This window comes from Neomonachus schauinslandi, chromosome 2, assembly GCF_002201575.2.
Source record: "Neomonachus schauinslandi chromosome 2, ASM220157v2, whole genome shotgun sequence".
Taxonomy (NCBI): domain Eukaryota; kingdom Metazoa; phylum Chordata; class Mammalia; order Carnivora; family Phocidae; genus Neomonachus; species Neomonachus schauinslandi.
The window spans coordinates 128,080,734-128,098,359 of NC_058404.1; the positions used below are offsets into that span (position 1 = coordinate 128,080,734).

Here is a 17,626-nt window from a genome sequence, read left to right on the forward strand (position 1 = left end):
CTCTCCTGTCCTACATTCATCTTTGGCAATCGCACACAATATTAGCTTTAACTTTCACCTCCAGACAATATGGCCTTAAACCCCTGCTCCATTTCCTCTACAGAGTTCCAGCTCCACTCTTCCAGTTGCATCCTGATACCTATATTCGGACAGAGGTTAAAATTCCAAATCTGACACTTATTAGCTATTAATTTTGGTGAAGTTGACTAACCACACCTCCTTAGTTTCCTAATATATGCAAAGGCCTGTGTGAAGAGTAACTAAATAATTTATGTAAAACTCATACAACTATGTCACAGTAAGAATTCAATAAATGTTAGCTACCATTTACACTTATTTATCCTTATATGTCTCCCTGCAGTTTTCCTGCAGTATAGCTTCAGAGCGGCTCACTCTTCCCCTTGCACTACAGGTATCCAAGTCTGAGACCTTATTACCTCCCACCTAAACTGTTTTAAAAGATTCCCAACTGGTTTCTCTGATTTCAGTTTCCTGATCTCTAATCTATCATTCATGTTGTGGTAAGCTATTTTCTTTATCCCAAAGTGTGTGAGGGTATGTGTGTGCATGTGTGTATAAAATGTCATTCTACCACACAAACCCTTTCATTCTTTGCTACTTCCTGAGATATTGAGAAACCTTAGTTTTATATTCAAAATCTATTACTAGCTCATTGCAATCTACCTTGCTAATTTGATCTGGTCTTTAAAATAGGTAAAGTTCCAGACAAACTAAACTAATGACGTTCCTTATATATAGTTCAATTTTCTGATATTCTTTTCTCCGTCTGAATTACCCTGATAAGTAAATTTCATAAATGACTTATCATTCATGGTTTTGCTAAAATGATACTGCTGCCATAAAAAAACTTAATATTATGGTCTAAAGTTCTCTATGGCTTCTGTAAAAAAATAAAATATAAAGTGAGGCAAAGGGTGTGGAACTTCACAAATGACAAAATATGGACCTTAGCAAATCTCCTCCCCAAAAGCAATGATAAAACTGGACAGAATTGACAAAAAAAAAAAAAAGGAATATTTCAGTGTTCTTAAAATTGACCAAGGGCATACAACAAATTGAAAATCACTTATTCAAAACAAAGAAAGAAAGAACAAGAAAAAATCGAAAAAAAAAAAACTTACTAAATATTATATCAGAAGAGTGAGTCCATGGCATTTTAGCCTCTTTCCCAACTCCACTCTTTAGCTCCATTAAAAAGATAGTTTTAGCAGACAGGGAAGGACATGAAAACCAAAAGATTCATGCCAGAAGGGGCTAATTGGTTCAGAGTAGTATATGGGAAAAATCATACTTGGGGGTTTCATAGAAAATGATAACAATCTTGGTATCAAACAACTGAGGAAGGTCAAAATCTTAGCAAACCTGAGATTGCAATACATGTTTGATCAAGCAACAGACCAGAAGACTAGCCAGAAATCTAACAAGGAGATCTGGGGAAAGAGAACGTCATAGTGGGTCCTGATAAACTCCATAAATCCCATAAATTTCCTCAACAAGATAAAGGGCCTCTGTGGAAAACATACAGTTAACAGCATATTCAAATTTGAACAACTAAATGTTTTCCATCTAAGACTGGAAGTAGGAAAGTTGTTCCATTCAAAGTTCTATTCAACACTGTATTAGAGGTTCTAGCCAGTGCAATCAGGAGAGAAAAAGGAAAAAAAAAAACATAAAAAAGACATCCAGTATAGAAAGGAAGGATTAAAACTCTGTATTTGTGTAATAATGATCCTGTTTGTAAAAAATCCTAAAGGATACATGAAAAGCTTCTAGAACAAATAAATGAATTCATTAAGGTCACAGGTGACCAGATCGATATATACATAAAAATATATGTATATATATATATATATAATTTTATACATTAGCAAGAACAATCTGATAATAAAATTCAGGAAATGATTCAACTCACAGTATCATCAAAATGAATAAAATCCAAAAAAATGAATAAAATCCCAAAGAAGAAATGAAAAGTGTAAGACTTAAAGTGTGAAGACCAGAAAATAATAGAAAAATAATATTAAAGCAGATCTAACTATATGGTGATACATTCTATGTTCATGAAAAAGAAAACAATATTGTTAAGATGGCAATCTTCTTCAAACTGATCTATGGATTCAACATAATCCTTGCCAATTTCCCAGAAGGCTATTTTGAAGAAATTAAAAGTTGATCCTAATCTTTATATGAAAATGGATGGACTCAATAGTCAAATATAAGTCTGAAAAAAAGAGAAAACGTTTAGAGAATTTACATTTCTCAATTTCAAAACTAACTATAAAGCTACCATGTGTTACTGGCATAAGGGCAGGCATATAGATCAAGTGAACAAGACTGAAGGTTCAGAAATCAATCCTTATTTTTATAGTCAATTGATTTTCAACGAAGGTGCCAAAGCTATGAAATGGGGGAAAGAATAATCTTCCCATGAAATAGTGCTAGGTAAATTGTATACTCACATGCCAAAATATTGCCTCATGCCTCACTCAAATACTAACACAAATTGCTCCTAAATCTAAGTATAAAAGCTCAATATGTAAAATTTTAAGGATAAAAAAGAAAAAAAATTGCACTGACCTTAGATTATTCAGAGAGATCTTAGATATAGTACCAAAAGCAAGTTACTTAGAAGAAAACAACTGTTAAACTGGACTTCAACAAATAATAATTTGCACTTCAAAACATACCATTAAGAAAAGGGGAAAAGAAAGACTGTGGGAAAATATCTGCAAATCATATAGCTGATAAAAATAATTTCTCAAGAATATACAAAGAATATTTAAAGTTTAATAAGTTGAAAATGTAATTAAAATTCATATAAGATTTGGACATAAACACTTCATTAAATAATATATATAAATAGCCAATAAGCACAGGAAAAGATACTTATATCATTAATCATTAGAAAAATATAAATTAAAACCTTAATTAAAGATAACACTTCCTATGTTTCACAAAATTGACAAGGATGTGAAGAAACTGAAACCCTCATACACTGCTATTAGGAATGTAAAACTGAGTAGTCATTTTGGAAAACAGTTGTGCAGTTACTTAAGTTAAACATTATTTTACCATATGACTGAACAATTCCCCTTCCTTCCTAGGTATCTATCCAAGAAAAATGTTTTGAACTGAATATTCCTGTCCCTCCAAAATTTGAATATTGAGCCCCTGAACCCCTCTTCATGCGGCTGCATTTTGAGACAGGACCTCTATTGAAGCAATTAAGGTTAAATAAGGTCAGAGTGGAGCCCTGATCTAAAAGGATGTGTCCTTTAAGAAGAGACGCCAGAAGGGGGGGAAATCGGAGGGGGAGACAAACCATGAGAGACTATGGACTCTGAGAAGCAAACTGAGGGTTCTAGAAAATAGAAGAATCTATTTAAACAATTTAATACAGTGGGTGAGAAGAGTTTATTCATATTATGATAACAGATAATAACAATAATCCACAATAAATTGTTGATAGTGAAGATAAAAAGCTTAAGTAACTAGCAGGTGCACTGACTCTCTTCTCAAGCTTGATGACAGGGTTTATACACACAAGGAAAATATCAGACAGGCTTCAAGTGTAGTGTTTGGAAACTGGTGCCTAAAGATCAATGCTAGGGCTGAAATTTAAATAAAGGACTTCAATTTACGAAAAAAATTCCAAAAACAAGGCAGGGCCTGAAGACATAATTGACTGCAAGTACTGACCAGATAACTTACAGATACTCACAAAGATAAGATACTTACACGGTTAATGGAAACCAGGTATTCATGTGGTCCTGAGATGACAGAAGAATTTCAGTTACTAATGCTACTACACACTTGGCTTTCCCCAGATAGTGATATCACTCGTTCCCTTTCATCTTTCTAGTGTCTTCTCATGTCATCTCAGAAAGCTTTTTTCCTGACCATTCTATGTAAAGTGACACCCCACCTTCGGCATCTCTATACCACTTATGCTGCTTCATTTTTTTTATTTTTCATACCAACTCTTCAACCCGAAATTGTATATATTACTTGTTGTTCCCTCAACTAGAATATGCATTCCAAGACAGCAGGATAGTTGTGTATTTACTACTATACCATGAGTTCTTGGAATAATTCCTGGCTCATACTAGATACTCAATAAATTCTTGCTGAATTATTGAGTGAATAAACAGATTAGCAACATGGCAAGTTTGCAGTAAGTCTGAGATGATGCTAAATTACCTCAAATGGACTACTGTATTTGGTACCAAACACTGGGGTCACACTGAACAGGCAGGGGAAAAACAAGTATTCCCAGCAGTGAGTGAAGAAGGAAAAGCAAGGTAGAGAACTAACATCAGTACTCCTCAAAATCCCATAACAGCTACACGTTTACTGAAAATTTAGGATTTTATAATTTATTGTACTTTATATCATGATGTTTATGTCCATGTTAATGTTATTTACGTCTGTTACTTGCTAAACATAAGATTCTTGAAGCTAGAAACCACACTGATGCATCTTGGTATCTCTTTCAATACTTATTTTAGTATTTTGCAAATTATAAGCTCCCAATATCTAATTAGATGAAAGAATAAATGAATTAATAATTAACAAACAGTGGATGCTGATTTGCACAGATTGCAGAGCACTTTTTTATTCAGATAAACAAGCTTCATTGGCTACTTGTGAATAATCAAACCAATAAAAATGCTTTTAACTTAAAATATTAACTATCTCATTCAAAGCAAATAAAAAGATCATAGTCACAGACTGTGCATATAAAAGAACTTCAACACATATTATTATTCTTTACCTACTTCTGTCCAACTCACTTAGGAAACAATCAATGTTTTCATGTAAGAGCACAGTGCCATGAAACAAAGTTATTGCACACAATGTTAAACGTATAGTAAAAATCCTTTGAGGGAACTAGTTAATGCACATGCATAACACTTTTTTTATATTATAATACTTGGGTGCTTATCTCTTTCTTTAAAGTGAAAAGCAATTACTTTTCTGTATGTGAAATAATTATTTTTAAAATACCACTTGCTCGGGGCGCCTGGGTGGCTCAGTCGTTAAGCATCTGCCTTCGGCTCAGGTCATGATCCCAGGGTCCTGGGATCAAGCCCCACATTGGGCTCCCTGCTCAGCGGGAAGCCTGCTTCTCCGTCTCCCAATCCCCCTGCTTGTGTTCCCTCTCTTGCTGTGTCTCTCTCTGTCAAATAAATAAATAAAATCTTAAAAAAAATAAAAAAATAATTTAAAAAAATAAATAAAATACCACTTGCTCTTAAAACAGTAAGGTTTTATGCCTCTGAAAAAGCATCTTTGAGCTCATTTTCAGTACTTATGCTGCATTTTAAAAGAAATTCTAGGATGTCGCTATATGAAGCCTAATGTCTTTATTAATGTCCTTATTAGAGTTTAATTTTACTTGCTGAGTAATGATTTTCTCCATGCTGAGTCCACTATTCTACCACTGGTTTTAGAAAGAGGTGACTTTGAAGCTGGGAACAGGATAACGACCTTGACAGAAAAGTCAACATTTCTGTTCTTTTAGCCTGATGTTTCCATTTCCAGTGCACCCCCACCCCCAGATCACATTTTTCACAGTCAGAAAGATGTATTTTTTACATGCCTGTTTCTTTGATTAGATATTTTTCTCTTTTCAGAGCAGAAAACATGGCTTACTATTTTTCTCTTTTATTTCTTCTTTACCTTCTTCCATTCACCATCCCTGGTTGTAAATCATCTCATTTTCTATTGAACTTGCTATTTTGTATGGAACTACTACCTAGTAATTATGTTATCTATGCACATATTTTTAATCTTCCTTAGTAGTTTAAAGCGCCTTGAAAATGCAGAATGCTCCTAAGTTACCTCTACATTCTTCACTAATTCGACTTCAGTATCATGTACTGGAATGCTGAATAATGTTAGATGGATGAAGGGATCAAAGATCTTATAATGCTGGTCATGCTTCTGTGGACCTTTCCTACCTTTCTTTCTGTTCTGAGGCTTGTATTTGACCACTTACTATTTATTAGTATCCATTAAACCATGGGTCTGGAAAATAAAAAGGGATAACATGCAAAACAGTTCTTTTGGAACTTGTTAGTTTCCCCTTATTACTCTTTATAAGTTACTAGGTAACAAAAATCCTTGGCTGTGCAATTTGTCCAACAATAAAGTATGTTTTGCTTTGTTTTTCCCCCCAGCAACTTAATAAGGAGTCTAGATTTCACCATAAAGCAAAGAATAGAATAAAAGAAAGGAAAATTTCTCTATAGAAAATGGAATAAGATATTCAAGAATTTGTAAACAACAGATTCATCAACTCCCTTAATCATACTAGAGGATTTTCAAACAGAGACATTTTAATATATATAACTGGAACATTAATTTCATAAAGTTGGCTCCATCTGCCATATCGTTTTAAGTTAAAATAATCATGTTTCCTTAAAGAGTGGTCACTCCACTATGCTGTGGGGTGGCTATTTAGATATCAGTCCTGTTTCTGGTCAAACCTAGTGCCTTTCTGAAAGGACATTGCTACTGAACATCCCTAACATCAAGTCAGCCTTTGTTGCACTGTTAAAATACCTATGGACATAAAGATTTCAGCTCATAAAGGACAGAAGTTAAACGTCTGTGTAAAGAGTTCTAAGTTTTGTGATATGATGTATAGCATTAAGTCTGAGTAATACATTCCAACAGATTGGACTGGACAAATCATCAAATCATTAAGAATGAGCTAAGATTAGCTTTTCTACACAGGCAGTACAGTGTAGTGGTTAATAATGATAGCAGTTAAAATCCCAGTCAGAAAAAAGGGCACACTTGAAATAGGATAATTTGAGGAGGGTTTATTTTTTGAAAGAGTGAATGACACAGCTATGGGTGGAGTGTAGCAGGGAAATGAGGGCTAGTACAACAAGAGTTCAGAGCTAGTAGCAGTGAAGTGGTAACCAGCCCTGGTCCAAAAGGTAGAAAGGAGAGGAATTTGGGGGTTTCTGAATGAGAGTGATGTAGAGCAGACTGCCTTTAGAAAAGCATGACTTTTGTTTAAGGTACACAGCCAACCCAAGGTGATCTCAAACAGGAAACAGAAAACAAATACTTTGACCTCATTCTCCCTCCCACTGATAACATACCTAAAACTCCCAAATAGAAGACTTTAACAGAAACCAGGGTGTTCTAGGCACTATTCTAAAGGTTTCAGGTATGACAAGTTACCCAACATAGCTGCATCTCAGTTTCCTCATAGGTAAATGCTAGTAAGAATAGTAACTACTTTATAGTTTACAAGGCAGTATAAAGATTAGAGAAAAAAAAGAGGCAGCACTTTTAACAGTTTAGGGGATACAGTAAGGAAATGTTACTGGTCATTAGTGGACTTTTCAAAGGAGGCTCTTTTGCCAGAATGTACAGCAAATATAAAAGCCACAAAATGATTCTTTCCAAGTTTTAGATATTAATATATCTCCCTACATTACTCTCTATTACAAGATGAGGAAAACTGAGTAAAATTCTTTCTTTCTTTAATTATTTTCATTTAATTTCATTTTCCTTAGAATAACATTTACATGAAAGGCCCAAATGTTGTCAGTTAAATTAGAATTACAGAACTGTGAATTTCAAATCCAAGAAAGATCCAGGAATGACATCTTTATACCCAGACATCAGTGAATCTTCAGGATACAATAGTCTTTCCTTGGGAACATACTTCATTTCTAAAGGGAAAAACTAAAGCAGATTTGGGTAAAAAAAACTCATGAGTAGTAGCGTTACCCAGCAAATAATGACTCTGATGATGAAAATAAACATTTGTACTTAAGCAACAGATTAAAAACTAGAGAATTCAAAAATAATCTCATGCCTCAAACACAGAAAGTCCATGCCTTTAAATGGTTTTCCTGTATGCAATAGCCAGGAATGCTATTTCCTCTTTGCATTGCTGGCTACTCTGCAACCTCAAATCTTGACTTAAATGTTACTTTTTTGTATCTTCCATAATCTATCAAAAATAAACTCTTGGTTTTAAATCACACACACACACACACACACACACACAGAGAAACACATACCCTATCTGTTATTTTCTATCATATTATTATCTACTTTACTTTATATCACTCTTTTCCACTAAAAATAATTTATTTGCTTGCTTAGCTCTTTTTGTATATCTTTCTTATTAGATTATAAATTCCTTGGGTGGCTCAGTTAAATTTGTCTTATTTATTTGTATAAACTCCTAACCCAGTGCACAATCAATATGTTAAACCATCTTATGCATAAATGAACAATTATGAATTTAATTTTGAAAGAATAATGAATTGTACTTGGTAATTCATAGTTTTTGACAGTTGGTCAGCCCTTCCCATATTTAAACTTTAACCAATTTCCAAAGAAAAAAAGTATAAACTGGTGATCCATTCTGTGCTCTCATGGAGCCCTGGCATGAAATTTTGGATAATGAATGATGGTGGCCTGATATCAAACCTCCCCTGTTCCATTTTAACAAACATAGTATATAAAAATTTAAAATAAAAAAAATATGCCCCTTGAAAGGCATGAATCAATATTGAAAGAATGACCCAAAGAACAAAGTGTCTGGTAAATTTACTATATATAGTGTATATGTCATATATAGATGGGATATATAGATATGGCATACAGTGCATATGTTTAATATACTCATATGTATATGTATGTATGTGTGTGTGTGTGTGTATATATATATGTAGGTTAATAGGTTATAGTAGGTTAATATAGAGAGAAATCTCCTTTAAATGGGGCAAAACACTTAAAAATTCAAAACAGAGTAAAAAGATGAAATCACTACTTCCAAATAATAAAGGTTACTGACAAATCAATGTAACAGAATGAAAACAGGATTTGGAAGAAGGTAGAATGAAGCTGATAAGCCAGTTTCTTATTCTTTCACCAGTAAGAACATGTCTTTATTTTTTTAATCCCCTAGTTACTTTCTATCACCTAAGTTCTCTACATCTTGTCAATTTTAATAATATGAATAAGTACTCAGGACTGTCTCAAAGTATTATCTTTTATAAGTGTTAATTTAAAAGCAAAATACAAAAAATATTATTGAATATTTAAAGTCATTCTATTCAAAAACAGTCTCTGTAATAGTATTGTTTCTAACTTTGATTTACATAACTTTTTTCCTCAAAAAATAATATATTTTAAGAAAACATTTTCCACTTTGGAACATATTTCTCATTTATAGTAGACAGGTTAAGTCTTTTTTATGTTTTCTGTTTTAAGTTCTTTCTATGTTTGAAATATATTTTATGGAATGAGCTTAGCCAATCTTACCATCATATTATATTATTCTATCAAAGACCAAAAAGCAAATATGTCTTGAAATGATGCATGAATTCCTGAGAAAAAACATGATATCATGTATTATTGAAGAATAACGGTACTGAGAATTCAAAGAAACCAATGACCAAGTTTTTAGAGTTAATATTTGCCCATGTATAGTTGAAATGAAAATGTGGAGAACATAGAAAGATAACCTTTTAAACAATCATTTCAGAAATAAACTCAAAATACCAGAGATGATGCATCTCTCAAAGCATAAAGCTTTCCTTGAATTCATGTCTATATCTGACCTTCACATATATTGCTCTTCTACAACATTATGCCTCTCTACAACTGAATCCCATTTAGTTATGACTCAGTGCCTTATTTAGTTCACTGATTGTATTAAGCCCACACAAATCATCAGAAAGCTTTAATTTGGTCTCCACAGGCTTTCTCTACTTCCCAGAAATGGTAACAAGGTATTTTAAATCCTTCCAACCCTAAGTACACGTGTTGCAACATCACTACTATTTGCAAATAAATTACACGACAAATATAATTCTCATCTTCCTCTGCTGACTAGCAGAACTAGCCCAGGAAGAGAGAAAAAAAAGCAAAAGCATTTAATTTCTATATTTTTACAACCCCAGCATTCAGGATCTTGATAAGAAAAGGCTCGGTTGGGGGTGGGGGGGGAGATGCTGACCAGGCAGATAATAAGGCTCTTCTGATTATGGTATCCATGGGAACCACCAATATATATGGTAGAGAATGTTTGGGAAGGTAAGGTCAGAGAGCAATAGAAATTTACTGACATACACATGCAATGGTACTAAATAATCATTTCCTCCACTATTATTAACATATATATTTAGATTAGTAGAGAAACCTACATACCATAATTACAACCCCATAAAATCATCATATAATAATCACATAATCACAGTAATCCCATGGAGTATGTATTTAGCCCAATTCCATATATGAAGAAACTGAAGCTCAGAGACATTAGGTATGCTTAAGATCCCAAAGGTAACAAGAGATGAAGCACCATTCGTATAATTGTACTTGGTACAATTGGGTACCAATTCCATGACCCATGCACTTAATTTCCATGTGTTTTTTTCCCCAAGCAGAATAAATGGCATCAAATTTAAGATATATACACAGTGAAATGTAGATACGCTGAGTGCATACAGTACAATATTGAGAATCAAGGATTAAAAGGGTGTTGAATGAGGAGTTTAAAAAGAGCACTATAGTGGCAAGGCAAAAGGAAAAGGAACCATACAGGTCAGGACCTAACACATGGTAATAAAGGTCAACGTAACCATGGAAGACTACAGGGCAGCCAGTGGAGAGCACAGCCTTATGCTGAGTAATAGCTCAAGGCTAAATGCTTACAGGCACCCAAAAAGTACTTGCGGATTCATTCTCTTCCCAGAATATGCAATTTCCTAGTGTACATTGGCTTTGTGTGTGTTCCTTTTAAAAGGAGTGTTTCAATGATAATTCTTTTGAAAATTACAAGGTAATTCAACAAAATACTGCATGAGTACTAAAAGACCACACATAGTACGGTTCCCATAACCTCACACAACACTTGCCGAGGACATGGAAAAATAGGTGTTAAATATTAAAATAATCAAAAATCAGGTCTTTTTTTTGTTCTAAATTTAAGCAATAGACTGTATCATTTGAAACACTGATATCAGTAATACTGGTAATAGTTTTAAAATTCTGAATACAGTAAAGTCATCTTTAATGTGAATTTAAACTATTTTTATGACTACACAATGGACTCTCATAACAACTATAGGATGTAGGTAAGTGTGGTTTTTAATCTAATAAACGATATATTCAGAGTTACTTTAAGACAGATAGGTAAATCTTTTATCAAGTCAGTATCATAAAAGACCAATTAAAAACTGAATTATGCTGCCATAAGTATGCTGAAAAGGCTGAAAGAGAAGAAAGTGGTCTGCTATTACTGTGTGAAAAATATTTGGTAGGAAGAAAGAACACTTAGTCAACAACAAAAGAATAAATCTTTACTTCTGCTAAACACAGCTTTCATAGAAAGCTGTTAAAGATTCTTCTAAATAAAACAAGACCCAGAGCATCACATATTGCTAAAATATATATTTTATGAGGTAACTTACACAAGAGTACACAATTGTATATATGGAGATAAAAGACTTCAAAGCAAAAAGGCTATAAAAATATGATATAGAGGTCTATAAACACCTGAATTTCAATCTATCCACAGTATTAGAGACCTGTTACTTTAAGAGCACATTGTTGAATGAGATAAGGGAAAGGCTTACCAATAGAGGAGCACAACAGTAAATCACAGAAAACAAAATTTAAGCCATACACTTTGTATCTTCATTAACATTAAGTTAAAAAACAATGAATTTCCTTAAGAAAGATATTCCCTCTCTTTTCTGAAAAGTAAATATGTTTTAAAAGGTAAAATGTCTTGTTCCTTTTTACAATTAACATAATTAAAAACCTAAGTTACAGGTAGAAGGCATAATGACTGTTCATGCTCTAAAAACTCCCAGCCTTTCCCAAGTACATTTTTAAAGCTTCCTGCAGTCATAATGCTGTGTTCTCTATTTCCTTTGTCATCTCCTATCATGGCTGGCCCAATCTTGGAACAGTGCTAGGCATTTAAAAAGTACTTGGATAGACTGATTTGACTGAGTACTCCTGAAATTCAATTCCAAACATATCCAATTTTAATTCTTCTTGACGGGCAATTCTTCAATGAAAAGGGTCACTGTGAGATGCTTAAAAGAATGCATGTCCCTAACAGATACAGAATTCTTTATACTTTAATACTACATTGATGGTGGGTACTAAAAATGACACTATAGGAAGATTCTGATTCCAGATCTTTTTGGCCAGTCCTTAGAATATGGCAGGTAGAAAGGAAAAGTGATCCCGGGCTTGGCAGTGGATTGCTAAATATCCCGGACTCGTGGAGGGAAGCAGATGGTCCAGATAGCCACTGAATGGACATCCAATATCCCTCCTGCTGTGTGGATGTTTGGAGATGGCCAGTCAGCGGCAGCATCTCTTCCTTCCACCCCTTTGCACAAATGGCTGGGCACCAGTTACCCTGAGCCCTGAGCCTAGAGACTGGGATTCAACACACAACACTTGCTTTGATGTGGGAAGGAAAAGTGGAATGAAAAAATGATTAAATAAATGCCTGAATGAGCAGAATTATACCTGAATGATATTCAGGTTTTATTTCTTGGCCCCCTGGACCCACCAATCCTCAAGTTCAGTTTATTGTCGGGCAATTCAGAAAATACGCTGGAATTGATGCTCTCAAACTTGGTCCAAGAAAACACAGGCTGATGAGGCACACATCCTGCAGTCCTATCCTAGGAAAGTTGCAGAATCCAATCTAAACATTTCTGAATTAGCAGATTTTTTTATCACAGTAAAGATGTCCTATTAAAGCTGAGAGGAATATAAATTATGAGACTAAGCCCTAGAATAAAGCATCAAATAGGGCAGCCACATAAATCATTCTTTTACATTAACATACTCTTTGAACAAGACTAATCAGATTTAGCCTATGGCACCTGAAATATTCACAGAGAATGGTGCTGGGTTTTGGATAAGTGCCTTTTCCTAGTTATATTTTCTTACACACTTTTTTGGCCCCACTGCTCTCCTGGTATCCCTTTTATACACATGATATAGATGCATGTGTCTTTTATACATAACTATAAAGAAATAAGACTAATTCCATAAACTATAAATAAAAGCAGCCACATTGTTTTACACTTAATTTTATTTTGGAAGATATATGAGGCAAATCTAATGGAAACCATCACTGTATTAAAGTAATATGTTTATTTTTTACAAAAGACTTTTTGGGAGCGATCAATATTCATGTTGGATATACAAAGGAGTAATGTGAAGGTGGACCAGGCTGAAACTCAGATGATGAACAATCTTAACCATGACTGCTTTTTAAATTAAAAACAGCTTTTATAACTATACTACTTATAATGGTTTGTGATAAAGCATAAGTAAGAATAATTATGATAGGTGCCCCTTCTTCTTTCAAATAGAATCATTTGTGACTCTATAGCATAATTCTGCCCTTACACTTTTCTCACTATGAATTTCATTTTTAGGTGTTTTTCTAATAAGAGCAAATATGTCAGAAGGTTTTAACTGAATCTTGCCATTCAGTATCAACACATGGTGCTCTATAGCCTTCCTGATATATCCAATGGATGCAAGAGATATACATGAATGCTTATTTCTGCATGCAACTTCTTATGTGAACATTTCTACAAATGCACTCCCCTTACTTTCCGCTGACCTTGTTTTCTTGTAAATCCCACCTTTCATGGACCAAAGTGGTGTTAGTCTCAACTAGAAGCCAACAATATAAACACTTGCTATTGCTTTCAGTAGAGAAAACCAATGTCTTTCACACCACACATTTGTGCATCTATGTTTTATCCTGTTGATAGATGACACAGAGACAACAATCTCTAAGAGAGGATTAGGAAAGTAATCTAGCAACAGCTGTACTGATCCAGTCAACTGAATCTGCAAAAGACTCTTTCTGGACTGTGGTGGTAGTAATGAGTTCTTTAGGTTGCAGTGAATTGGTGGATGAGATAGCAGAATGAAGGACAGGTATCATATACCCTTTTAATTTATTTTGAAGTAGGCCAAATTCTAGAAAACTAGGAAGCAATTTCAGCAAGTTCAGCCATCTCTAAAGAGAAAGTAAATAATTATCATTTCTATAATCCTAAATTTCTAAATCTGGAAATGTGTTCTACAGAGTCATGAAACATTTCATCTATAGAGATGAAACCAATCTTAAAAATACATCATGTTTGATTTTTTTATTATTTATACATGAGAAAACCAACGATGAAAGAACAAGAGTGATTTATGTAATCAACTGGTGTTGATCAACTAGATTGGAAGATTTTTACTATTCCATGCTATCTAAAACCCATGAACATTAATAGTACCTATCAAAACATATAAATCTGCTACAATTTTCTATTCTCCAGAGTACTTACTGAAGTCCTAGAATGCATTGTGTGTTCTTTCTCATGTACATAAGGTTAACAGAGGTAGCAAGGAAAATAGGCCAGTGGTCTGAAGGTCTTGGTTTAGTTCTTTCTCTCGCTACACACTTGCACTATGCCAGAGAATTACTTAACCACTCTGTTCTCAATTACTTCATCTACTTAGGAAAAACATTCAACTAGGTTTATATAATTTTCCACCTCTATTAATTTTCAAATATCAATTTTCAAAATTAACCCATGTGATTTTTTTTTCTTTTGTATATCTTCGAGAGTAAGCTTTATCCCATCTACCAAAATAAGTCTACCTACTGCCCACCCAAAAAGTGACAAAAATAATCCTGAGTTAAGGTATGAAAAATTATTTGCCCCTAGTTAACACTCCACAACTCAAAGGACAAAAGATGAATAACAGCTTATCAACAAATGCATTCAAAAGAAAGGAAAAATAATTACTAAAATAGGTTGTTTAATTCCAGATTATTTTTCTAAAAACAGGAATTTATTTTCTACTGTTCATTTACCTAAAAGTACTGAGATTATTGTTACAGGGTAATGATAAAGATAATAGATATAATCATTGGTCTCAAGAAAGGAATATTGATCCTGTGTTATAACCAAAATATCTTCTTCTAGAATCTCACTGTAAAAATAATTATTAAATATTTATTATTAAAAATAATTACTATGCAAAAACTTACTGTAACCAAAGCTACAAAGGAGCATTTTAATAGCACCAATATTCTAATACTATTTAAGGGTTAATAGGCTGTTTATCTTTAAATCCTTCTCCCACTAAATGCTGATATTGAAAGATAAAGTAAACAAAAAAATTATATTTGTAAAAATAAAAATCATCTCTTAAATGTGGATGGTTGGAAGAAATTCTAACAATAAAACAAATTGAGGATTTCAGATTATTAGATATCTTCTTTATTATTACCAAATACTTATATCCTTGAGGATGCTGTTTGTTCAAGGATCAGACTTTCTTATTCAAACAAATAAAAAAACAGAACTCAAAACCATGAATTTTTTAGAAGTTCATCAGGAGTGCTAATGTGTAAACGATCAGTAATAACCGTATCATTGAATCTTTTGTCCTTCTTTAGAATGTAAAAAACAAATAAACTGATTTAAGACCCTCTGGGTTATAGATTTTAATAGTATTGCAGCAAAGATAGGATCATAGAAAAATTGGCCATCCTTGATGGCACAACTGAGGTTTTCTCCTAAATTACTTTCTCAGAACATTTAAGAAAATACCCAAATTATTTCTTGTTCTTTTTCAGTTGAATATTTTCCCCTTTTTTCAAACCAATCAATTACAGACCAAGCTCTAGAAAGAATTATTTTTATTTCTAAAGTTAGCCAAGATCTTTCTTCATTTTGAATGTGGAAACAAATTAGCTCCAGAGCTTCCTAGAACTTATTTCAGGTTCACTACCCAGAGGAGACCATCAAAATAACTGGTCCAGAACATCCTGTTAGTATCAGAAACCATCAGGCAAACTGTCAAGCTCTTTCTTCTTTCTTGACAAATATCTAGTGGTCTCTGTCTCTGAAACTTAAAATCTATTTCCTCTCTCAACTTGCTTTCAGTGCCACAAATTCTTTCAAGTCACAGTAGTTCTTTTTGAGAGATATTTTTGCTTCCAGAATTGAGCTGGCAGCAGAATGACTACACAAAGCAATATGTGAACAGATTAATTGTGGTATTTTAAAAATTGTCCTTGCTTTTCAAATTGTAGTCTAAGGAAGGTGTGAGGGACATATTTTTCAGACTTTGTTATTCCCCTCTACTCATTGTGTTGTCTTCATTTCTTTATCTCCACACTTCTCAAAGTGCATTTTTAAAAGGAATGGGTATTTTAGCAGGTGTTCAAAGTTAATTTACAATTATTAATATGTAATCAGAGGAAAAACACAAAAATAAATCTGTCCTCATTTTTTTCCTGCTCTCATTCCAGTCATTAAAACTAAGAGTTGAATGAGTAATATTCTTTTACATTATTGGGTTTTCCTCAAGTTGTACTTTATTATTTTGCATATTGCTTGATGAATAATATTAATTTAGACAGTTTTTAAATGTTTCAATATAACATTTACCAACATCTACATTTTTGCAAATCCCAAATTCCCATAACAATTCTGATTTTAAAATATAAATAAGTAGATGTTTTTATTAAACTTTTTAAATTGGTATGTACTTACTAGCATTAAAATTCCCTATTAATCTAAGCACCATATTCTTTGCTAAAGCATCTTTTACTAAAACACTTCTATTCATTTCATTAAAATAATATTTCTTCACTCCATCAAATTATTAAGATGGAAAATCCATTAGATCACTAATCATTCTACCTGTTCTCTTACTGACACAAGTAAACATAAATAAGTTTCAACGGTAGCCAATGTTACTGGTCAAAAACATATTCCAATAAAGGTTACCTGTACATCATGCAGATACATTAGATGAAAAGCATTTTCATCTTTATATTTTCAAAAACATTTATATTTACTTTCCTTACCCTTTCAATATTTGTCTTTAAAAGTTTCCTGCCAAACTTTAGTACTTCTAATATCTTGTCCATCTTTTATTCTGCCAAATCCTCTTTAGGTTTTTTGATGAAACAAGTGCTTCATTTGACTAAATTTTGTATTGGTATCTTTAGTCTAAATATATTATCACAATAAAACATAAACTAGATTAGCAGAAAATAGTTTCATGAACAATGAGTGCTTTGCCAATCAAAAAGCTATTTCATTAGAATAACAGCATCAAAAATAAAATTCTATTACTCTTAAATCTTTTAATCAAAACCTTCATTCATACAGATGATCATTCCAGCAAAATAACAAATATTTGTATTTCTATGATTTGTACCTATGAAAAATGTTAATTCATTCAAGTATAAAGAGAGAATGGAGGCAAATGCTTTAATATGCACATTATGTTAGGATCCCATTGTAAGATCTTTGATTTGCATGTAGTGCCTACAGGTTTTCTTTCTACCAATGCATTTGTCATGAATACACCAAAAATGTCATCACATGTTGTAACAACACTCAAGGTGGCCCTTATCTCAAAAAAGTCAAAGCTAAACATTTAGATAGAAAGTCATAGTTTTAAGGAATGTTGAATTTACACTGCAGTCATAAAATGTTATAAAGCTTTTCCTAAAAATATTTATATACATTTTCATATATATTTCAATTAAACAACA

The 17,626-nt window shown here is 33.0% G+C and overlaps 1 protein-coding gene across 2 annotated transcripts in view; it reads right to left on the minus strand.

The window, feature by feature from the left end:
- Positions 1–17,626, minus strand: part of GRID2 (glutamate ionotropic receptor delta type subunit 2) — a 1,393,842-nt gene that overhangs the window by 1,098,748 nt on the left and 277,468 nt on the right. The window lies entirely within an intron of this gene.